The following is a 22,848-nucleotide window of genomic DNA, read 5'->3' as shown; positions in this document are numbered from 1 at the left end:
ATATTTACCTAATTTAATTCATCAGCAGGTACCACTAGCTTACAAGTATAATTCTGTTCAAATAAACAAGGAAGCGCATTGAACTATTTAATTGCATAGTTATTTTCTTAGTCTGCTTGTCTGCACATCTGTGTTTGTATACTTTTGTACCACAAGTACCTCAGCCACAGCTTGTGTTCTGTTAGTATGGGTGGTTTCCATTTTCTTTAAAGATAACCAAATACAGTAGCTATATCTAAATGGTAACCAAAATACTGCTAGTAGGGCTGCACGAGGTGATGTCATTAGTATAGTTACCCCTCCTCCCCGTGCTTGCCGGATAACTCTGCTAAATATTTATCATGCTCCTGACAACATAGCAAACCGCTATTGAATGCAGTAAACATGAGAACAACCACAACACTTTGAAGTTCTATTCTCTTGTTGCAGTTTGAAACAGTTGCTTTTCGACTACTGAGAACTAATTAGGCCTCCATCAAGTAGCTATTACAGTACCTGCTTCAGTGTACCTCGCTGGCTGCCCAAGCCCAACCACCTCGGTGCTTCGGGTCTCCTTCACTGTACTGTTACACAAGCACTCTCGCCCACCGCAGCTTATGAGCCTTTGTGTGTCCTTTGTGTAAGCTGCGCACTGCCAAGTGATAGATTACACTCGGTCAGGGCTGCACCTGCCTGCTCACCCTCGGTGCATGCGCCCTCGGTGCTTGGCCTGCTCGTGCACGGGGTGATTAATTCCTCCATGCATTCGGTCCACCACTTTGCCTGGTGGGGCCAGGCGGTCAGTGGCTCTGGCAGCCCCCGAGTCCCCCCTCTTCCAGCTCTCACAGAGCTCACCCGTGTCCTGTCCTCAGCCACAGAGGCCACGCCAGTGCTCTCCCTTTCCAGAGCAATCCACAAGGCGAGTAAAGTGCTCGACCCAGGCGAGGGACATTATGGACCTGAAGGCCCAGATGGCCCAAGTGTTAGAGCTCTTGGCCAGGAAGAAGGCCCTTAACCCTGCTCCGGTCGGGGCACCTGAGGCAGTGCCCGCACTATGCACAGCCCCTCCTCTCCCTATGGAGATGCAGGATGAGCTGGAACCGATGCTGGGGATAGCTGAGGAAGACGCTATTTCTTTGGCTCCCTCGTAGGATGGTGACATCCTTTCTGAGGAAAGGGGCACAACGTGCCAGCTGCCTCTTGAAGCGGGCCTCAGCTCCAAGATATCCCCATCTCCCACGGGGAGGAGCTCTACTCGAGATACTTCCTAATACCAAAGAAGGATGGTGGCTTCCTCAATGGTTTTCTAAAAGAAAAGAGGTTCCAAATTCTGACCCAATGTAACATTCTCCAGTCGATCTGGCCGGTTTTACCACAGTGGACCTTCCTGAATCAGCCTGGGAGGGCAGAGGAGTCCGCGGGTCCTGGTCGGGCCCCTGGATGTCCCTGCACATAAATATGCTGGAATTACAGGCAGATCACCTCGCTCTCCAGCACTTTCTCCCGGAGCTCCATGAAAGACATGTGTTAGTCCGGACGGTAGAGGCATATGTCAACCACCAGGGTGGACTGATTTGGGCCCAGCAGAATCTGCTATCCCTCAGAACAGTCCATCTCCCCCGGAGTAGTGAATTCGGCAGCGGACCTTCTCTCCAGGAAAGGTCCACGTTCGTCAGAGTGGTGACTCCATCCTCAAGTGGTGGAGCACATTTGGGAACGGTTCGGGCAAGCGCAGGTTGATCTCTTTGCTTCAGCAGAGACGACACACTGCCCCCTATGGTACTCCCTCTACTACTCAGATGGTCCACTCGGCGTAGACGCCCTAGCCCACGAGTGGCCCAGAACGCTGCTTTATGCCTACCATTATCGCTGCTCCCAGCCTTCCTAGAGAAGGTCCGGTTTGAGAAGGCGACGGTTGTTCTGCTGGCCCCTTGGTGACCCAGGAGAATCTGGTTTGCAACCTTGTGCCAGCTCCTTCAAGGCAAGCTCTGGGAGATCCCACTCCGTCTGGATCTCCTCAGTCAAGCGAAAGGCACTCTTTGGCACCCGGAACCAGGCAGGTTCCAGTTATGGATCTCAGTGCCTTCATTGGACAAAAGGGTCCTTGAGGTTGCACACTCCCACCACTGACCTTATCGGTTATGTGTGGTTGAGGTATCCCTCATTAGCTGTCCGATCATCTCCCTCGCGACGGCTTTGTGGTCGTCTTCGAATTGAAAGGGAATGTTAGGTTATGGATGTAACCCTGATTCCCTGAAAGAGAAGACGACCACCAACCAGCGAGGTTGCTTTAGTTGCTTACGCGGCTTCGAGGTAAAAAGACCGAGCATTCTGCGCAGTGACTATTTGGTCTCTCGGGAGGCGGGACCTGGAATGTCACTCTGCAGATGGGCCTGTCTGCAGCTTTGATATAAAATGCTCAGAAATACCTACCAAAGGCAGGCAATATCCCAAAAGTATCATCGGTGGTCGTCTTCTTTTTCAGGGAACCTGGGTTACATCCGTAACCTAACGTTCCTCTTATTTAGTTGTTGAGACAGGAAGTGATGTTCGTGACCTGCAACAATGAAGCTTTTTACCGAGAAATGTGTTAATTAACGACCTCATCGACTCAATTTCAAAGCATTAAAGGATTGATTTAATTAGCACATTTCGTTTGAAAATCACTTGCTACTGAAGTTCGATAAAATGGCAATGGTTTTTGAAAATCCTGCCCAATAGTTCCTGTAATAAAAGGGCAATGCTGTTTTTTTCTTCTTCATCTATAAATTCATCTATAAATGAAGTAGTGATTGTCTACAATTAAAAAAAAAATAATAATTGTATGAACATAGACTTTTCATGTTTGAATGTTCATAATTCGTATGTATTGTGTTGGGTAGGCTATGGTTTTTCAGTGCTGTTATGTGTTTTAATTTAGAAAAGGTTAAAGAACAATACTTTCATATATACATTTGGGATCACAAGTTTAGCCCCGAAAGCACTCCATGGTTTACACTTCGAAATTCATATTGATTTTAAAATATTTTAATTTGTGAGCTGGTATTGTTAACACATTCATCTCACATTCAGCCCTACTTTGACCAAGACACCTATAATCTACAGTAGCTGTATTGGTACAAGGCCCCAAGATGTCACATGCACACACTGAAACATTTCCAAATAAGGGAATTATGAATTGGAACTCCACATAGTAAAACAGTGGGTAGTAATTGCACTAAGTGAGCCAAACAGTCATAATTTCCATTCTCTTAAGTTTTGTCAGGCCCTTGAACACCTCTCAATGGCAGTGTAACTAGAAATGAAAAGGTCTAAAGAAATAACCAGTTCATTCAGTCATTTAATGAACATGTTGGAGTGTGTGGAGGCAGGGGGTGAAATGAAGAGCTGATGCCCCGCCCAGTCATTCTGTATTGTTATGAAATTGATCATATTTGGTAGACCACTGCACCTCTGTGGTGGATTACTGATTAAAACATTTTGCACGTATTGTATTTGAAGAGGGGAGAGGATATCAAGATATTTAGTAAGAAAGATGTGCTATAAAACCGGCAACACATGTCCCAGTACCAGCCAATCTACAGTTATTAATTGGCATTTATCTGTATAAACATGTCTGCTGCATTCCATGCATTAGATCAGCTAAAATAGCAGCTATTCAATTGTTTTACTATGTTCCTTTTATAAATCATCTTTTTGAGGATACTGCATATTTGTCTGTTAGTGTAATACACACAAATAATTGAAGAGGCAGACGGCTAAGCTCTTAGAAATATATTAACTATTAATGGTTCCAGACACACGCCCGCAACTGTGTGCGGCAGACGGATTGCATTTAATAACGGGTCAGTGAATGAATTAGTTCCAGGGCACTGGAAAGTATGTCTGTCAAATAAAAATGGCTTTTGCTGACATTGTATCACTCTATTTCTAGAGGCTGTGCACTCTGAATAAATCTCAAAAGCTTGGAGAAAAGCCAGAAAGCCAGTGACCTGCTTTCAACCAAGAGGAAAATTGACAACAACAGGCTTTGGTAGAGAGAGCTGCCTATTTAAGAAATGTGTTATTTATACCAAACATTTAGCTCACATTGGTTTTAAACCTGCCTCCCATTTTTATTTATAATCATACAAGGCAAAGCAAAGAAAATGTATGATTCAGACCGTGTGTTCATCAGTCCATGTCTTCTAGAAAAAGTAACGCTCTTTCGCACAGGTAAACTAAATGGCAAGAATTGTGGGAAATCTATGACCTTTAACCTCCAGATGAAGGTCAAGGAATACCAGTGCAATTGTCTTTTATCAAAATTCAACATACAGTTACACAGTTATAATGCTGTGATTTAGAAAAAAAATGTTATACAAATTAGGTACAGCCAATCGGTCTTCTCATCTTCTTTTATTAAAACATTCCTTGGCTTCAGTTCAACAATCACATCAGTAAAGCCTGGACCAGCACAGCATCTGCTGACCTATTTTTTCCCCCCTCCGGAAAACAAGGTCCATCTGAACTAGGCATGTCAGTGCAGCATATTAACTGGAGTTAATATCCCCACAAATTAAGCAGCGACTACTAGTATCTTTGTATTTCATTTCAACTGCATTTCCTTATTTGTAAGTATAAAAAAAATGACTGCGATAAAGCTGAACTTCATAAATGACTTAAAGTTAAATAAAAATACATACATTCTTATTCCCATTAATCTTTTTGTTGTCGCAGTAGATTTTGTTTAAATGTGTGTTGTTTACGATCCACAGGTGTGTAATGTTCTTGTTTGCTGTCTCTGCTGTCAATAAAGTTTGTTAGGAAGAAACAAATCACTTCTTCACTGCCCTTTTACATTAAGGTGCATCCAGGGTATTGTTTCTGTGCTGCGCACATGTGACCTTCTCGATCAGTGACCCTAGAATGTGCACAAACATTATGTTTCATTTCTGCATGATAAATGTAGCCACATTCTCAACAACGTAGAATGGTTTAATGTTTCAAAACCCCTAGCAGGTCTTATTGTGAAGAGACTTAGGTTACTTGTTTAATTTATGTTTAGATACTGTATTCACTGTGATACATGAGACCATGTCTGATAAATGCTCCTTTTACCTTTGGTTGTATTATCAAGCAACAATGGGGCTGTATTATCTTGTTCTGTAATAATAAGACTTCCTTCATTTAGTTCTACAGTATGGTCACAGTTCCCATTATTTAAGCTGTTTAATATTTACGTTTTACTCATATTTTTACTTTTATGCCTCTTAGACTACGATATGTAATTACAAGAAGGGGGTATTTAAAAAAAAAAAAAAATGTGTTTGAATTGTTACTAATTGAAGAACTTAGAATATTAAGATGGCAAATTCTAGAAATAAAATAATTTATTTTAGCATTTCTAAACTTGGCACTGGTGAGGGTTTAATGGATCAAATGGTTTAATATTTACAAACCATTGCAGTGATTTTCTTTTGAAGACAGCATCAATGTTCAGCATTATTGTGCAGAAAAGCCATTTGGCTGCCCCTCTAGCTGCCCAGATGATTCATAACATTTCCCATGTGGTGTGTTATGATTTATAATTTTTATTTACTGATACTAAAAAGGGATGCATACATTTGTTCAACATCTTAGCCTTGACCACTCAAATAAACAGGTTTGTAAATAGTTTTAATCAAGTTACAGCTTATTAAAACACTTACAGCATGGACAAGCGCCAAGTATGTGTGACAGTGAGGGAAGGGTGTGTGTGATTTCTGTGCATGTGCCCGTCAGCTAGAGTACTGGAACCTCTAGAATCCGCAGGTGCAACCCTGGTTTAGACTGACTCACTAATTCTGCTCATGTCAATATCAGGCTTCCATGAAGTAACTGCCTTGGACTGCTATAATCCTAGGCTGCTTCATTGCCAAATCAATTAATGTCATTGAATCTTAAGTAGCAATCTACAGCGCCTTAGACAATGGCTTCCAACAGATAGTATAGTGCAGGTGCGTAGAGCACCAGCAGACCATAAATCATAGACATACCTAGATCCACACACCGAATCTCACTAAACGTGACCAAACTTCCGATTTATGCAAAAATATAAAGCCATTCATTCTACACAGAAGCACATGCCAAAAGTGCCAGACATACTTTTGGATCAATTCAAGACCATTCTCACTGCAGAAGTGGTCTGTGCTTTTTTTGCCTGTGCTTCTGTATAGAATTAATTACTTTATATTTTTGCATAGATTTTCCCATTTTGGTGACTTGTTTTTTTATTGCCATATTTAGTGGTGTTCAGCTTGTGGATCTAGTGTGTCTCCCAACCAATTAATGAGCACTGAAGAAAAAAAAAACAGCTGACAACAACTTAAAATAGAATACAACAGGCCTTAGCCCACTGATGATAAACTTGCCCAGTGGAATGGAGGCTGTAGCTCAGGTGGACAGTGTGGGTGTTCTCACTGATGATAAACTTGCCCAGTGGAACGGAGACTGTAGCTCAGGTGGACAGTGTGGGTGTTCGGTTGTCTTTTTTGGAGTGAAGGCCATTCTGTTTTGTGCAGAAGAGAGAGTTCAGAGTGAGCACCCTCTCTTCTTGTTTTAAATGGGGGATGTAGACCATGCATGTTACATCAGACTAACTAAAGTGACCTCCAACAATACAGTCTTTGTACAGGTGGGCAGTTTGAAAAAGAGGTAGAACCAATATATGTTAAGAATCTTTATTCCAAGTAATGCTTTTTTTTTTTTTTTAAATCAAAGGACATGGAGACAAGGTAAATTAAAAATCACAAATGTCATATTGTCGTAATTTAGTACAAATGTTGCATTACACACTGTTTCATGAACATTGATAGTCAACCGGTACTCCATATGCCTGTTTTGACAAGCTGTATTGGTGCTCAAACATAAATACTGTACTGCTTTAGGAAATGCAAAATCAACGTTATTTTAGTTTTGTTTTGTCAGTAAGCAAATTACATGTCCCATTCCAGAACAATATAGTCAACGTCTTGAGCTTGTAAGCATATTTTGTGTATTTACTGAGCATGTGTGAAAATGTCTTGTGCAGAGCCAGGGATAATGTAATAACAAGATTAAAGACTCTGTCAGATATCAGCAGCAGTACATGTACATTATGTACTATACTTTGCCTGAGAAACAATAAAGACAAATAGCCTACTATTGTTTGATCACACAAAGTGTTGTGGGGTTGTCCTGAAGCCTTTCCGCTCTGCTTGGCTGTACGCGCACATCTGTGACTGATGTGTCAGACTGTCATGTCTTTAAGGCGATTCATTGTTAACTCTAGTTGCTCGTCAGCTAATCAAACATTTCCAATAAACAGCCTGTGACTGCATTGGGGTCAGAGGCACAGTGTTCACAGCCGTTTGTAGATGTATGCAAAGCCATGCCTGTCAAATGAAAAGAGTAATCAAAGGGACATCTGAGGTGTGAGAGGGAAGCAGGAAATCTCATAGCAGGAATTTGGTTTCAGTGAATTGCAACAATCCTTGACTTAAAGAGTAAAGACAAAAAGATTAGAAAACCCATGCATTGTTGACAGTGTTATCTCTATTGGTCTTTCTTGTTAAAGCTTAATAGTACCCCCTCCCCTGTTTTCTGCTGAAAGTAAAGAAAATGGTTTAGTGTCAGAGTGGCCAGAAAGCTTCAAGAAGGGACGAAGTGTGTGCCTGTACATAAAACTACTGTGCAGTAGGTGATGTAAACAAACTGGTTTGCCAACAATGGCTGAATTTTGGTGAGTGCAGAGAAGGCTACAATATAAAAGTGTGATGTAAATGTTCACACAAGTTTGTAATGCCTGGGTTTATGCACTAGACTACACAAACCTCAGGAGGCCTTGTTTCGGTGGTTTAACCAAGGAACACATAAAAAAAACACAACAACTATACAATAAAATAAAAGCCTAAAAAAAAAAAAAGATGGAGTGAGAATAAACTTCTCCCTTACTACCAAAAGGCACGGTACAGTCATCTTAAGGCATAGTCACAGGGCAATGTGGGGAAGCTTGCTTCAATAAAGAAAACTTTTTTCTCTGCGGTCCACCCACTGCCTTTTATGAGCAGGAAAATATATCCAGAAAAAGAGGAAAAAAAATGGGTTTGGTAACATCACCGGCCTTGTCACCCCTTGAGACCAATAAGACCTCTCAGTGTTTGTAATCTGAGCCTGTTTAGCATTGGGAAGGACTGTGTATTATAGATTTCTTGCTTCTTGTAGTCGTGTAATTGTCTACTCTTGAAGAACCGGGCCATCATGAATAGGCACTCTGCCCCTGCGGACAAGGCAATAGTTGACGTAGTCATGTAGCTCTGATGGATGGGAACAAGTGCATGATTGCTATTAATCCATTCTGCTAGAAATCGGATGGTTTGATGATGTTACTTCAAGATACAGCCAAAGTTGCATTTCTGACAACACTTATGTAATGTAGTCTTGCAGTATGTTATACAAAAGAATGCATCAGATATATTAGATACCCCTTTTTTAACTGACTTCAGCTGGTTACATTTTTTTTTTTTAGAGAAAAAAAGGCATGTGATTTAAGATCGCTGGGTAGTTTGCACCATGCTTTGTGTGTTCCACCCGGAGGCTGGTGCTTTCTTTTAGAGAATTTGTCCTAAATCTGTGGATGGTGCTTTTTTAATTGCTGCAGATCCGAAATGTTTAATCACACAAGTGTCAGGTTTAAAGAAGATAAGATCAACCAGGGCTTATCTAAATGACAGCAAGTATTTTTTGTGTTTGTTTTGTTTTTTTCCACTCGCAAATGCAGTTTTAATGCTTAACAGGAGATTTGAAAATATACGATTGAGATAACTGGGACATGTGCACTCACAGCGCACACCAAACGAATCAGTATTCATTTGTGCCATTCCGTCAGCATTGATCTTCTAGCTGTGTTTCAGAGGTGATGTGCACATTGGCTCCCTCAGTATTTGTGAAGTGAGATTTGATTAATGCAGACAGCCATCTGCTATTTATTGCAACTGAAACACTGTTCTGCTTCAATGCTTGTATTCAGGACTAGTGTGAAGGTATGAGGGAGAATAACAGATTGGTGTTTGGAAGAATTAGTAATACCACATTTTTGTATCCAAGTTAATATTGGTTTGCACATTCTTGTTCATAGCTTAGACATGTCAAGAGTATACTGTACATTCACCATATGTTTACAACGTTATTTGCTATGTTCGATGAAGGTTTGGGAAATCTTTAGGTAATATGACATTATTAAGCACCGTACTTACAATATCATGTTTTCTACTTTCCTACCTACTGCTACAGTCTACCCTGCCTTAAGTGTCTGTCATTTAAGTGTACATTCTGGCTTAAGTGCATTCAATTGAAAAATCCAACCCCATTACCAATGTTGCATCATTAAATGTACCCTGTTTAAGTGTTTAAATATTGTAAGTGTATATTCCCATTTTACTGTACAGCTGGTGATGCTTTTCATACAGTTAACCGAGCATGTGCATTGTAAACAGGCAGGGGAACAGTGTCAGGGACAAACGCTTTCAATAGCTGCACAAAATGGTTGCAAAAAAGAAAACTGAAAGACTTTTCATTCATAGACTGTAAATGCTAAAATGAACACAGCATTTGTTAAAGGTACGTCTAATGATTTCTGTTCATTTTTGAAGGTGGATAAAATTATATGTAGATGTGTGAAGAAACTATGAATGAATACAGTTTTCAAAATGAATATGGTGAATTGTTTGCGACGTAGATACTTCATTTAAATAACAATTATTTCCATTTAATTATTTAAAGATCAAGGGGGGATTTTGTGAATGTGCATCACTGTGCATTTTTTACCATTTACTGTGCATTTATTTAAAATACGGTATAAACTGATGGTTCTGTGTTTTCTTCAAGTTAAATTAATAAATTGTTGGCTTGAATTAAGTGCAGCCTTAGGACTGTAGTGTAATGCATTTAGATACCGGTACGTAATATTTTATAATAAGAACTAGGATTGCATATTACCAACCTGGTGAAGTGTATAAATATTTGTGTTATACACGTAAGTGGGTTAGACTGTATCTACTGCACCACAAGAACTGTGCTGTTGGATACTGGTTACCTGGAAGTTTGAGTTCTGGATGCTGTTGCTGTTTCCAGTTAACCCCATCTCATCCCCCTGATGCACTAATTCACTGTGATTTATTTCCTTTAGCATGTCATTGGTGGTATTTTCTTGTTAACGTAATTCTCCAAGGCAACACATTGAAGGGAATGAAGCAGTGCAAAATGTGGACAAGTGTCTTATGTTCTTATATTATTATTATTATTTATTTCTTAGGAGACGCCCTTATCCAGGACGACTTACAATTGTTACAAGATATCACGTTATTTTCACATACAATTACATTATTATATTTTTACACATTATTTTTACATACAATTACCCATTTATACAGTGGGGTTATTATACTGGAACAATCTAGGTAAAGTACCTTGCTCAAGGGTACAGCAGCAGTGTCCCCCACCTGGGATTGAACCCGCGACCCTCCGGTCAAGAGTCTAGAGCCCTAACCACTACTCCACACTCCACACTATGTGACTGGATGCTGGATCACTCCATAATGTAGGCTTAAGGTGTTTTTGCAAAATATTTGATGGTCTTGCAGGTTGTAGTATTGATACCTTTTAAAATGTATTTACAGCATATGTAAAGTGAGAAATAAAGAGAGACCTCTACCCAAACCAATGCACCAACACCTGGTTACTTAATGCCAGTGACAAACTCATCCACCCTGGACTTCCCTGTTTTTACACAACTTTCCCATTCCCAGCTTTGGCTGAAAACAGTTCTACCCCAATATCTGTCTTCCTACTCAACCCAGTGAATGCTAATATCCATTGGGGTGCAAAGTTGCCCAAGCTTTCCCTATTGGATGTAGAAGCTCTAAGCACATGAAAGTGAATAGTCTGCAGGTACAGTATCAGAAATCTAGTGTATTCATAGTATCAAATACCACTGTTACCATTATTGGAAATAATCTGTGGATGAAAGCTTAGTGCAGGGTTACAGGGTATAATGAGACTAAGGCAATGGACATGATACTGTATATATTACATCTGGTAAGTGAGGCTGTAGCATTGTGCTTCTAATCAAGACTTAAAATGCAGGAGCATTTGAGTGAAAGTTTATACAGTAATCCTCTTGGTAGCACTGACAGTGAACATGGGAAGTTGATATTACCCTTGGACCAACATTTAGTTGCTATGGCAGGGTTCAGTTACAGCTGCTTTCCAATATCATAAATTATAGGATTACAGGCTGTGCTTTGTGGCTGTAATTCTGCATCTTCAGGGATTTCCATAGGAATAATCGTTTTGCTATTGACTGTATTGTATATTGTGTGTTTATATGAACCCAGTTCTACTTAAAACAATATGTACTTGATTATTTTAGGCAAAATAATCAAGTACCCCCCCCCCCCCCCATAAAATTAGGGATTCTGTTTTTCAGCTGCAGTCAAAATGTATTGCTAACCCTTTTTGATCATTACACAATAGTACATTTACAAAGCACAGCTGTATTTTATTGTGGCAGGGTTATAACAGTATTTAAGTATATCTATCAAGTACTGTTGAGTCAAGTTCTCTTCAGCTGAATCAAGGGGATTTGTTATCCAGTGATATAAAGCAGATCTGCCCTAGGAATACCAATGCTTTTATCTAGCCTTGAATAAAAGCAAATGTATTACATGTATTGCATTCATTATGTATGTGTTTGTTGGAATAAGAACATAACAAATAAATACATTGCAGTTTTTGCTGATCTTTAACTTGTATCCCGACACTCCCAGAAAATTAGGGAACTGAATTGTAAGATCAGTAGTTTGTTTTGGATGTTTTCCCCTAGCAATTACTGCAGTAAGCAGAGTGGACAGGATCCTTATCGTGGTGAGAAACATAGCTGGGTATATTTATGCAAAGCAGCGGTATTGTGGCTCAATCATATGTATTCAAGAAGAAACTTCTGTTGAGACAGACTTTGGAAATGGTTGTGCATGCTACTAAAAAGGGAATGTTTCTGAATACCTTGGAATACAGTAACATCATTGAGCATTTTCAGTACCACTTCTTTTTGCTGTAAAAACAATAGAGATCCTGAGATGTTGGTCAATAACTGCATTATACAGGTTTTTTTTTTATGTTGTTACTTTCTTAAGGGCACTTCTTTAGGAACACCGGACCAATTGAGGCTGATTATGAGGCTCAACTGAAATGTCTGTTGCCAAGGGGCTCATATCACAGATGCCTTAGCTGGACCACGACTGTTAATTACACTGGCTGTTGCCTTCACAGGACGTCATTTTATCTATTCGACCAATTTATTTTCCCAGGCCTACATGTTATAAATCATACTAGCTGCAGTTCACACAAACAGGCATTCTGTTTGTTTTTGGCAGGAACATATTAAACAAACGGTCTCAGTAAATGGCATTACCAGGGTTTGTGAATCTGAACAGGGCCTTTAGAATAATGTTTACCTCAGTTAAAAGATTTCCAAGTCTGTCCCCACACTGACTGACAATTACGTTTTGAGTCTTCAACCTCCATTGTTTTTTTTTTGTGTGAGTAATGTGGAATAAAAATGTGCAACCCCATATTAAATGCCACACATCAAAACCTGGTTATCTTTGTTTGCTGGTGTTTATGATATCCTGAATTTAACTGAGAATAGTATTGTAGTCACAAAAAGAGATAATTAGTGAGATAAGGGAAACCACATTCACCAACCATCTTGTTTGTGTGTGAATTTGAACATAACATGAAACTCTTTCAAACAGCATGGGTTCCAAATCTATAATAATGTATGTATTTTATAAGAAATTTGTGGATTGTGGTACAAGTGGTGGGTGGGGACTACAAAAAACAGATTTGAATTGTACTGTGGAATGAATTAAATAATGTGCTGTTACACACAGCAGCATCAGGTCATTATACTGCTGTTCTAAAGTTCATTCAAATAGGCATTATAATGTAATACTGTACCTGTTAATGGAAAATTGGTGGACTTTTGCAAGAGAGACCACAAACTAATATGGGAGCTTTAAAATAGTCGCCGCACATTGTTCATGATGCAAAATACCATTTGTACCACAAATGGAAAGAACTGACCAATGCTTATAAAGACCAATGCTGAAACATAGGTAAGGCGATGTTGCAGTGTGATTTAGTACATTTCTGAGATGAATGGCAAGACAAAATAGTTACATATACCTTTGTGAACTGTCCCACTTAATATTTATGTTAAAGGGATTCCTTAAATCTTGTACGATCTCCTAATATGTATTTATTACATCTTTAATATCCTATTTTGTTTGTTTTTAAATATTCGCTACTGTTGTAATGCCTACCCACAACAACTTTAAGATTTTACAATGCAGTTGGACAGATGCTACAAACGCTTACTGAAAACAACTATAACCTTTTCATTCTAAAATATATATCAAAATACAGTGGTGTAATACATTGAAAAAATACCAACAATTCTGTAGATATCTGTAAACATGTTTTTGTTGTAGCTGCTATCATGCATAGGGTCCATGATTCCTGCAACAGAAATTGTTGAATTCTGCGGTAGCCTTTTAAAAGTTAAAACCAACCCGGTTCTTTGTTCATTTCACCCTGAAGCTATGAATATAAAACATGCATATACTGTAAGACTTGTATACAATTTATAAAACTTGTAAACGATATACAATGTAGCTTGCTTTTAAATGTCACTAGACAGTTGTGAACTGAATATACAAAACTGAATGTGCTTGTGTTATAATTTTAAACATGATGGACATTTTAAGCCTGCTGTTAGTAGATATGTTTTGTGTATTGTTTCTCATTGTAGTTTCAAAAGCCCTCAGGAAAGATAAAGCATATGGCAAGTAGTAGCAGGAGACATACAGTAACTGCCACACCCTAATGTATAGCAGTGGACTAGATTACAGTTTGCCAAGAAAGCTGTGCCCTTGATCAAACATTAGAATAGTATTGTATCTTGTGTAATGTCTGTTAATCATAATCTTGATACATCTTTTAATAATAATGATAATAATAATAATAATAATAATAAAAATAATAATAATATAGGATAAAAAATACATGATTTTTCATGCTACTGTTATTTATTTCAATGAAACATGGATTTTCTGTGTCTGTGGGATAGTGCTTTGTAATTGTACTACTAAATTGTATTTTGTGTTCTGAGAGGATTTAAATCCACTATTTAATTAAAACGGATGACAATATTATTACAAAGGGGTTAACAGTTATGTAGTGTATTATCAATGTTCTGTTTTCACATGGATGTTCAGAACTGATAACTGAATGCAAATGCAAATATGGGACTTTCCAATGCATGAGTTCTGGCCTTCAATTTGTTGGTTTGTTTTCACAGTTGCATCTCAGATTTAATTAAACATTTAATTGACATTTGTTTTTTCTCCACCTGCTGTGAATGAACTGTATCTTATGGTGGCCTACACTTTCACAGCCCTGACCATGTGATAAGCTGAGCTAGTGAAGGCTACATCTTGGGAACCATTTTTTTTTTTTTTTTTTTGTTTGTTTCGAGATACTGAGATCTGTACTGTTTTTTTTTTGTGTTCTTCTGCAGGGATATGTATGGAGCTGACATACGTACCTTCTTTTAGTCCAGTTCGGCAGCTTTTGTTCTTATTTTTAAAGGGAACATTTGCATTATTACTGCTGACTTTTGTATTATGTGACTCACAGATGTGTTTTTTTTTTTTGTTATAATTAACTAGTGTAGGGATTTTAAAAAAATAAATAAAAACACTTGGAGGCAAAAAGCCTTTGTCTGAATGTCTGGAATAATCTCCCTTCTGCATGACTCCATGTTGTGTTACTGACCTAATTTCAGGCAGTTAATGTGAGCCTCAAAGTAGGTGTGGATGTAACTGGCAGGCGCAAATATGCAAGTTTCACTCTCTTTTTTTAATAAGGTGTGCAAGATATATTATAACAACCATTTGTAGATGGTCTTTTGAGTCATTTATAAGGAGAGTTGACTGTATATTGATAAACATTAATATGATTTTTACTTGTACCTGTGACCTGTCAGGGATATTCTGTTGATTATTCTTGGAATATTGTTTTTTCTTTCTTTCATGGAACTACAGTATACTGAGCCTGCAGCTACTTCGCTGTTCATGTGGATCATGGACTGGACAACCAGGGACTTGTCCTAAAACGCAGCTGGGCTGTAATCAAAGTGCAATAATGTGCATATTTGGCTGGAACTTTGTCAATCGTGTTGGGTTTCTAAGTTTGCATTTGCAAGTAATAATGTCCAGGGGGCCTGTTTTAAAATCAGCCAGGTAACAAGAAGAACTCAAATAGTACTTTAGCAAAGAAAGATACTTTGGTATTTTGTTACTGCATTCCATTCAGAGTTTGACTATCGTAGTGCATAGATAACAGTTCTGGTGTGTCTCATCATCTTTTAATAAAACCTGCATTGAATCTTTATGCAATAGGAGTCTGTCTTACTTCTATTGCTGTGAAAACAGAATGATGTAAGTGCGAACCCAGTGCAAAAGATTGGACAATATCCAAAGTTCTTGCTAACAATAGTTACTGAGATTTTAGTGTCGTCTTGAATAAAATACATTATGTAGCTGGTCCTCTTGGTAGACTAATTATCCTGTCACTCATTACAGGCATCATCTGGTTGAAGTTACTTGTATTGGGACCAGATTTGTGTTAACATAGAGTGCTGCAGAAATATAGGGCACTATTCATAGAAATACACATAAAACTAACATAGACTGTTGCTGAAATAGCCTTTTCATGAACATCAGGAGCACATTGTTTACAGCTTGTCCCTGTGTACAGCACTTATGCTATTAAAAAAATGTGGCTGTTTATTTTAGGAGGAAAGAAATAGAACTATATCTTCAAATATGACAGAATTCTAAACTAGGATAAGTAGTTGAAAAAAAGGTCAGAAGTATAAGTCTTACAGTTGCTTAGTAGTTATTCAAGTCCTCATTATTTAGATTTCGCACACAACCGTTAATAATATTAAATATTTCTGTCAGCTGCTGGTATTTTACAGCATATACAAATACAGTTACAGTACATTGAAAATGAAATGCAAACAAAAAGCAATGGGTTCATTGGTTACTCTGTAAACAGTTTGACTTGTTTTTTCATGACCCTCTTTCATGTTATAACTTCAGTTTCCAAGGAATTAGTTTCAAGCGCTTTCATTATCTTGTATAATCTGGCCTTTACTTAGTTCTTTAAAAACAGAAACTCAGTTAAAGTGTTACTGAACGGGCTGTAGGGTTTAAAACACAGCACATTACATTCCCTAGCTTTGTTGTATGTATTCCTGCAATATCTTTTTCAATATAATTGCAATTGTTTTGAGATTTTTATTAACATATCCCTGGTCATAAATCAGTTTTGACCAGTTGTTTTCGTTTCACACTGGTTATGCATCGCATTGTTCTGTCAAAAGGTCTTAAACCTGTTCCCGCCCCTCCGAATCATCTGTGCCAGAGTGAGCAGGACAGGTGAACCAATCAAAATGATGAACTTTGGGAGAGGGAAGATTGAATTCAGAAGACATTTTAACAGGAAGACCCAATGCATAACCGATGTGAAATGAAAATAAATGATTTATGACTATGGCTGTGTTAATAAAAATATCAAAACAATCATGATTTATGTTGAAAGACATAACGGGAATACTGCAGAAGGCCAAGGAAAGTAATGTGTTGTGTTTTAAGCCCTACAGCTTGTTCAGTAACACTTTAACATTCACATTATTGATACAAATACATGTCTCATTACTTATTTTAAATACTTATTAAATATATTGTTAATTAAACCTAAGGCTGTGTTCACACTGAGTTTGTTAGGGGTGTTGGTTCTGTGTGGTTCAATTAATTTAGAGTGTTGTGTGAATAACAACGTTCACTTGACAAACAAACCGAACTGAGACCGCATGAAGAGGTGGTCTCAGTTTGTTTAGTTTTCCTGCTTAGCTACAATGCGAACAACAGGGAAACTCGGTACATTTGCACACAGGAAACAAACCAAACACTTTGATCTTTGTAACTAGATGAGGAGAAAGTGAAGTTCCACTGTTATTTTTGTGTAGTTGGTTGACAGCAATGCATGTCTTGTTTCTGGTATTCTGCAAAAATGTGAAGTATAAAGTTGTGCCAAAAAATGTCAAGGGGAACTATATGGACAGTGAAAGAACATGGACACTTAGAAATTTGATTGGACACCAAAATCTAGACGGAACTTGACAAAGAGAATGCTGTCCCTCCAGCTGCTGTACTTTCCTCCAGTGTGTGCTTCAATAGTGATAAAAAGCAATACAAAATTGAAATGAATGCTGACAAAAAACAAAACAATCCCCAAATCACTGTCATCTTAAAAAGATACCAAGATGCATTGGAGACAGTGTAAACATCCTGTTCACTGATCTAACCGAGTTCACTTGCAAATTGCAATGTGAGCACAAATGAGCAGGACTTATGTGGTCTGTCATTATAATCAAAACATTTAAAAAAGGTATTCTGACTAAAATTATAATAATCCTGACAGGAGAAAGAATAGAAAATGGATAGCCTTGTGTTTCCTCACTCATAGTTCTTCTCGTTTGTGCAATAAAGGACATGTTTGTGGTGTTTGACACTGCCAGGCGGCTTGGCTGGGACCTACCAAGTGTGTCTGAACCATGAAGGTTAAAAAGAGTCAACAGCAAACGAGAGTTATTCAGGTCAGGTTAATAAATAATAAATGTTTATACAACCACTGTGGCCATGGTGTTGTAACTATATACTTTTACTATCCAGACTGAGGCAATAGACTTTCTAGATGCTCAGTTTGTTTACCTCAGAGGAGGAACTTGGTCATGTTACAAACAGTAACTTGCATGCTCAGTAACCATTTACAGAAACCTGTTGACTGCTGCTTTCTTTTGGTTTACAACCTCCCACCCATTTCTTGTTTAACTTTAGGCCTTGGAAAGTTTAGTTTAAGTTTAGGAGGAGGAGTTAGCTTCTCCGTGGCACTCCCATTCACTATATAGATCTCATACAGTACACTAGATGGAGTTTGGAAAGATGCAATTATTGAAGCAAACATGAGCTCTACTGCAGTAAGTAAAAATAAACTCTGTTTGCATTTGTGTGCTATTGTTTCACTTCTTAGGATTTTTTCACCTTAGCTGTGTCTTCAGGGTCAAAGCGTGTCATTGGCTACAAAGCACTGGAGAAGCAGCTCATTGGTTGATGACAAAGGGTTGAAATAATTTCCCTCTAGATGAAATGACAAAGGAAGTTAAAGCCTGAGACATGCTAACAGAACTTACCAGGTGCAATGTTCAATAATGTGATGCAAAAACTTGTGAGTCTTTCAAACTGCACATGTGAGACAGACCTGTTGTACAGTACATAAGAGGGTAAGATTATATTTTATGAACCACTTTATTTTAGGGATGCACCGAATCCAAGTTTTTGAGATTCGTCCAAATACCGAATCCATCTCAAAAGATTCGTCCAAATACCGAACCGAATTCCGAATCTACAAAAAACTGTCAAGAAAAACTGAAGGAAACTGTTGAATGAAAAACAGACTGTCGGCTACTAAGAAGGGGCATGCACAATCTATTGTTTTGAGCCTTTTAGTTCATAGTTTTTTTTTATTACCAAATGGAAATATATCCCTGAATAAGATTTCAGTTTGAAACTTACACAATTTACCGCTAGCCCCCTCCCCCCTCAATAGAAACGTCAAAATACAGAACTGTTTACTTTACCTTTACAAGAAAGGAGAGCTGCATCTTTGCCATAACCCACTATTTTCTTTAATGACGTTTCAACCTGTGTCAACTGATCTGGGAGTAGGGTTGCCAACAGGCTCCAGAGTCTCGGGACACTTTAAGGAAAGTCAGGTTTTGTAACTCGCCTCTCTAAACTGCAATGTATTCAGTAAAGTGAGTGTGAATTGTGCCAACTGTCAGTAAATTAATTGAATTGTTTTACTTATTTGTTACCAAAAGCACACACCTGCCTGCGAGGATCGTTTCCATCAGAGTCTTTGACTGGGTGGGACTGTGTGAAGCAAGAAATATTAAACAAATAGAAACTTTACCTGCTGTCACAAGGTTAAATGAAAGAGTGCATGTGAGTGCAAAGTTAAAATAATGGTGTTGCACTATTTTGATAGATATTGTTTACTGTATAAAAAAATTCAAGCAATACGGTTAATCATTGTTACAAGGCTCTCCGGATAGAATCGCCACCACAATTAAACAATTAAATACATCTACTAAACTGCTCAAGCAATTCACACTCACTACATGTCAAATACATTGCAGTTTGGAGAGGTGAGTTAAAAAAACCTGACCTGCCTTAAAGTGTCCCGAGATTCTGGAGCCTGTTGACAACCCTGTCTGAGAGCTATGAGGAAAAAATTACCGTGATGAGTGACCTGAATCTCCCTGCGAAATAAAACCCACATTGATTTAAATGCACCATGTGTGTAACACCTATCAAATAGGCTACGAAATAGTTTTAAAATTATTTTAATAAAACACAGCAGTTCTCAAATGGTTCAACTTGTATTGGCACATACAGTAACGTAACATTTTATTTACTAAAGTATATTGGTTTTTTTGGGGGGTTTCTTTCTCAGTATGATCTCTAGAACACGTTTCAGACAAAGCAGCAAAGCACAAACATCTACAACAGTTTGCCATTACTATATGTTACAGGTTTGCTGCATAACTTTACTCCATGAAAAAAGTGTGATGTAGATGCATGAAGTGTTTAGTGCGTGCGCCACCAGCAGGGAGTTGAGAGCCACGACACAGTTCATTAAACGTGTGCTTGTTATTAAATACAAAAGTTATGTTCAATACCGGATTTGTGTCTTTTATTTAAAGAAGAACCACACACATTGGAGGGATATATTAAACTGGATGTGCGTCTGGGCAGATATTGGGATTCGGATTCGGTTCACCGAATCCTAAATATTCGTCCGAACCCGAACCCTGCTCAAAAAGTAGGAATTTGGGCCGAAACGGAATCCCAGATTCGGTGCATCCCTACTTTATTTATCCTTGGTCGTTAACATTTGAACATTTTTATTATGGTAGTGGGTTTTGGTCCTTCCTCTTCACTTTGGCTTAATTAAGGTTAATCAATTGAAAGTTTAGCGGTGAAGTGTGTTCAATAATAAAAGTAATTTAGTGTTTTGTGTTAATATGTACAGATGCAATTCAGTAAATAGGGGGACAACTTTTGCTGTAAAAGGCTTTTTTTTAATCTTTTAAATTTGTTTTCTGTGACACATTGTCTAGTTTTGATGGAATATCACCAAGTACATCTACATTACGTGACCATTTGCAAGTTTATACAAGATATTTCCATTCAGTATACACTGCACTTTGACATTGTGGTTATCTAGGCATACGTTTGTGTTCCACCTGCAAAATACAGTTACTGTACATAATTAATCCAGAAATTCTTAGGTCACTGAGTTTGTTACAAATGTACTGTTGTGCAACACAGTAATGGGAAATTTGCTGGAACAAGACATTTGCTGGAATTTGCCAAAAAAGTTTATCTTGCAGTCTGGGCACTATTCCAAATGGAATTAAAACCTCCATTTTGTTTCTGAAATACATAGGATTTGAACCAGTGGAAATAATCCTGTTTTGAAAATAGTCATACATTGGTCTGGCAAGCTTTCAAAAGCAGATGCACAGCATTTCAGAGCTGTTGTACATTTAGGTGCTGCTACGTAACCAAAACATTGGTCTATGTTTTATTTGGCTATGTACCTGGAGAATATTAGTCTATGCAAAAAATGTGATGCATATATTTTATATCCTGTCAAAGCTACTATGTGCAATGATATTCTTTCCCATAAAAACAAACACAAAAAATGGTTAGTTTCTGATGTTTCCCCAAAGTATTTGTCAGAAAATGTAAACTTAAATGTGTAATTACATTTTTTTTTTTTTTTTTTTTTAACAGGCTTAATGTTTTTCTAAGACTATTGGATAAAGTGGAAACATTGAATCCTATTGCTGCTTGAATCCATAGTGTACTGTGAAACATTTTACTGGACTGCAAGTTGAACAGAAACATGAACAATATGTGTGTTTATTTATTTATTTTTTCTTTGGTCACACATATACTGTTGTCTTATGTTTCTGTCTCAGTAGAAACACACATACGGTACTCATCTGAATTGCCTCTTAAAGATTAGTATCCTGGATGGTGCATGTGGTGTGCACTACAGTTTTGCTCTTACATCTAATGAACTCAGCAGTGCATTCTGGGTCTCGTGAAATCCTTCAGAATAATGGCAAACATCATAGAAAGGCATGAGAGAGGCAAACAAATCTAATAAGATACAGTTTGTGTATATATATATATATATATATATATCAGTGGCTGCTGGTGAACTTTGGGTCAAGTGGGGTGTAGGAGAAAGAAAATGAACGACTGCAGACAGTATAGGATGTTTTCGCACCAATTCTTTCTTACCATTGAAATTTCACTGTGATTTAATATGCCTTGATGTTATGTAAAGCCATGTATATTTACATATGGCTAATTTAAACATAGTATTATTATTTTTTGTGTACTGTGCAATTTAATTGTTAAAAGTATCCACATTAGCTCTACATACAATATATATTAATACAAATATATTTTAATGAACAAAAATAGAAACATCATATGTATAATTACATAAAGTAAAGAGGTTATATAAACAGTACTCCCGTACTTATACAGGAATTTTGCCCGACGGTCTTTAAGGGCAGCAAACTTCTCAATGGCTCTCGTTGAAGTTTTGTATTTAGTGGATCAGCTGTTTCTCTATTGACAGTATCACCAGTGCATTGAGTTGATCCTGGCTCATCGTGTTTCTTAAAGGTTTTATCCTCTTTTAGAGTTGAAAAACATCTCTCAGATTCTGCCGTTGTCATGGGTGTTGTGATGAGAATTTGCAGTAATGTTACAGTCTCTGAAAACGTATCCTGGAGATTATTTTAAAGAAACAACCAAAATAGTGCCATAGCACCACTAGCACAACGAAATTCTGGCTTGCCGTATAAAACAGAAAGTTCAGTGTGCAGTCTTTCTTTGTTAAGCAATGGATACGCTTGCACTGTGTCAGTTAATGCTTGCATTGGAAAGCATTGGTTGTGTCTTTCAAACAAGTCAATTTGCAGTAACTTTGCACTCACCAGATGTTTTGTGAATGCAAAGAGTTTTTACATTTTCTTCACTTCGGCTCTGCATCTGGAAAACTCAGCAATTTTGAACCCAGATCGTCAATGCATTCACGCACTTTGTTGATACTCCTGATAAACTCAGTAGTAACTCTCTCAACATAGACTATGTCTTATAGCATCCGATTAACCCCCCTGTAGTCTTTTAAATGTGTAAAACTGTAAAACCTTTCAACAACCGATAAACCAGTCCTGACTGACACTTTGTCGATACATCAGTAGTATCGTCTGCTTGTATAGCCAAATATTCTGTGCTTTTCAGCTGCTGGACAATGTGCTCCCTAGCATTCAGTGGAGCAGTTCATTCTGAATGGGTTTTGAAGCACCCTTAAACACTGTTGCAGTTTTCACATGCTTCTCCACTGCACTGTCTGTACTGGAATACAAACACTCCTGGATTCAAAGATGACTCTGTTTCATTGTGACCACGTAATGCCAAATCAAAAGCACCACAAAACTGTACACAATCGATTAATTTAGACAGAATGTACCGATTCCTTTCAACGTCCTCGTTATGCTTTCTTATCCTGACTCGATAGCTCTCATCCAGT

At 38.1% G+C, this 22,848-nt stretch overlaps 1 protein-coding gene across 1 annotated transcript in view; it reads left to right on the top strand.

The window, feature by feature from the left end:
• LOC131736838 (methylglutaconyl-CoA hydratase, mitochondrial-like) overlaps window positions 1-22,848 on the top strand; it is a 69,223-nt gene that overhangs the window by 32,048 nt on the left and 14,327 nt on the right. The window lies entirely within an intron of this gene.

This window comes from Acipenser ruthenus, chromosome 1 (assembly GCF_902713425.1).
Source record: "Acipenser ruthenus chromosome 1, fAciRut3.2 maternal haplotype, whole genome shotgun sequence".
NCBI lineage: Eukaryota > Metazoa > Chordata > Actinopteri > Acipenseriformes > Acipenseridae > Acipenser > Acipenser ruthenus.
The sequence above is the reverse complement of the archived record's forward strand: the minus strand, read 5'-3'. Positions and strand labels throughout refer to the sequence as shown.